The sequence below is a fragment of the Chelonus insularis genome, unplaced genomic scaffold, assembly GCF_013357705.1.
Source record: "Chelonus insularis isolate UGA/USDA-ARS -01 unplaced genomic scaffold, ASM1335770v1 contig_399_pilon, whole genome shotgun sequence".
NCBI lineage: Eukaryota > Metazoa > Arthropoda > Insecta > Hymenoptera > Braconidae > Chelonus > Chelonus insularis.
In genome coordinates, this window is record NW_023276554.1 from 333,890 (window position 1) to 336,786 (window position 2,897).

General features: G+C 26.2%; 1 long non-coding RNA gene across 1 annotated transcript; it reads left to right on the top strand.

Moving 5' to 3' along the window:
* The first annotated feature begins 1,784 nt into the window (after nt 1-1,784).
* LOC118068198 (uncharacterized) lies at nt 1,785-2,541 on the top strand. Its single transcript, XR_004690483.1, has 3 exons — nt 1,785-1,906; nt 1,977-2,104; nt 2,201-2,541. It is a non-coding gene; the product is annotated as an uncharacterized lncRNA (long non-coding RNA).
* The last annotated feature ends 356 nt before the right edge of the window (nt 2,542-2,897 follow it).

Sequence of the window (2,897 nt, forward strand, 5' to 3'; positions counted from 1 at the left end):
TTTTGTGTGATATTATATATGATAAATAAATCTGAACAACACGTGCTCCGGAACAAAACTGTTAAAGAGGCGAACTAAGAGCGGAAATGCGTGCGGAAGTTATTGTTAGGAGTACAGCAGTCCCCTTTACTTTCAGCTCGCATGCAAGCGACACTCACTAATTAAGAAATTGTTGTATGCTCTATATGTTGTAATGCCTCCGGAGGTCTGCCTTTTTTTTCGTCGGGATTTTTTTGTCATTAAATTGAAGTTTATGCGAGAATAGTACTCAATAAAAATGTTTTTACTTTATAATCATTTTTCTACCTTTATATTTACATTAAATAGATATGGTTAATCATTCAAGAGATTCTAATCAGATTTTTTTTTTAATAAATTTTGATAAAAAAGTAATAGTCTTCAAAAAATATGAATAGAATATCTGATATCTAAAGATACCTTTCATGAAAGGATAAAAAATTATTTTAATTGACAAAAAATAAATTGTAATAAAATAGTCAAAATTAAACACAATTATGTCTAGAGTTAAATTTATGCTTAAAAAATATATTTATGTAGATCAAATATTTATGCTAAATATATACATATTCATGATAACCTTCGATCTTCTGATGGCTCTGTTATCACTAATATTTCCTACGAACAGTCTATACAATTTTTAAGCGAAGAAAGTCAACGTTTCATAGGAATCATTGGAAATTCCGACTTATTTTATCATGCATCAAAATAATAATAATAATAATAATAATAATATATAAATATTTATTGAGAGATTAGAAATTTCCAAACTTTACATAATCACTTGATGACTCATTGAGAATGTGTAAGAAAATAATTTTTAGCCAAATAAATATAATTCAATAAAAAAATTTATCAACAGGAGTAAAATTGAGTGATGGGAATTTTCTGATCGTTATTTTTTACTGTATCGTAATTTTGATCATGAAATAATTGATTGGGAGCCCAAGTGATTTGAGATGTATATTGAAAATATTGGTTTTGAATAAGAGACTTTGAATGAAAATACCGATGAAATCAATTCGTCAGGTGGTTTCGATTATTGTTATAAAACAATACTTCTATACACGTAGATTGATGTGTGTGAATGAATTACATGTTACATGTTTCAAATGGTTATTTTGGTTTGAATCAATTAATTTGGTGCAATATTAATATCTATTGAAAATTAATAAATAGTATGAACATTTTTTGATTTCATATTTTTAAATGCAATCATGTAGTATACAACAGTTTTCAATTATTCACTTAATTGCTCTTTGATGTTGAAAATTTACCATGTTTATATGATGATTGTTATCATCATTTTGACATTATCTATAAATATCACTAGAATCTGTAACCTCAGATTTTTTTGTTAACACCTGAAGGAGTAATAAGTAATACCAATTTTTTATTTACTCTGTGACAATTGATATCTCTAGTATCCATAAAGAAAAATAACTTTATAATGAATACGTATCTACATCACTTTCAAGGTGAACATTTGTATCATGTAAGAATTTAATAATATTCATTCAGATCTATAAACCTTTTTAATTCTATTATTGAAAATTCATGACGTCAATTTACTTTGACCATCAGTATATTCAAATTTTTTTTTGAAGTAAACAACAACAAAGATAAAAAATTGAAAAAATATGTTCAAAGTTTCTTTGTATTAAAGATATTTTTTTAATTAATATCAAGCTTAACTTTTCAAAACTATTAATTAAATGAAAATGTAATCACAACGATATCATTTCATGTAGAGATTCAGAGATACGATTGATAATTGTCTGACTTGATAAAAAAACTGATATCCATCTTCAATCGAATGTATATATATTAACGAAGTGAAGCATTCACTAGTTTGAAATACACTAATAACATTGGTTCATTCACCCAAGTAAATCATTTGTCTTTTTTTTCAATAATTATGTTTTATCACTTTATTTAATAAACTATTGTTTTTACAGGCTTATAATTTACTTCCAAGTATATCTTCATCATGCTCCGAGGACTTTGTGTAATTATTGCAATCGTGTTGATAGCAATAACAATGACGATGGCTGCTTCGAGGAATTGTTCACTCATTGGAGAATTTGTAAGTAACCATTTAATTATATCATTTTAACTTGATAATTCATTCCACACAACTATAGCTTACGTGTTATTTCGTTGGAAAATTGTTTAATTACAGTGCCACACAACCGAAAATTGTTGTAAACCATACGTCTGCCTTGGTTATATGAAACGTTGTGTAACATAATTTCAAAATTGAAGGATAAAAAATATCTATCAATGATAGTTAAGAAAGCAATGCATTGTACGAATAGCTTTTTTTTTATTTAGTCATTCACAATGCAGCTCCAGGAGTTGTCTGAATGTTTTTTTGTTCATTCGTGTGATTTTTATTAATCTTGAGATTCTTTATTGTTGAAAGATTCTTAGAAAAATCTTAATGGAAGAGATTTGAAATAATGATTGTAACAAAAGAAGAAATCCAATGTATTAAAGAATAAATCATGTGATAAAAATTTATTAAGAACTGTTATAAATTTATTCCATTCATACAAATGTTAATCCTAGCATACAATGAGTCACAAGATGTGTTCCATACGAATCAGGAGATTGAGCTCTCATCATATAAAAGCGTTGTTGCAGACTTAAGACGTCAGTAGTGTAAAAACAGCTGAGAAAGAACGTTTCAGAGTATCAATTTTTTTGTGAGTGTTCTCTATATTATGTTATGATTTAAATTATTTCCCGTTTTTTATTGTTAATTATTGAGCTAATATTGATAAAAATAAATTGATTGTGAATTTATCTAAAGAGTTTGTTATACCAAAAGATTGAATTATATAGCTGATTACTCTAATATTTATTTATAATTAAAT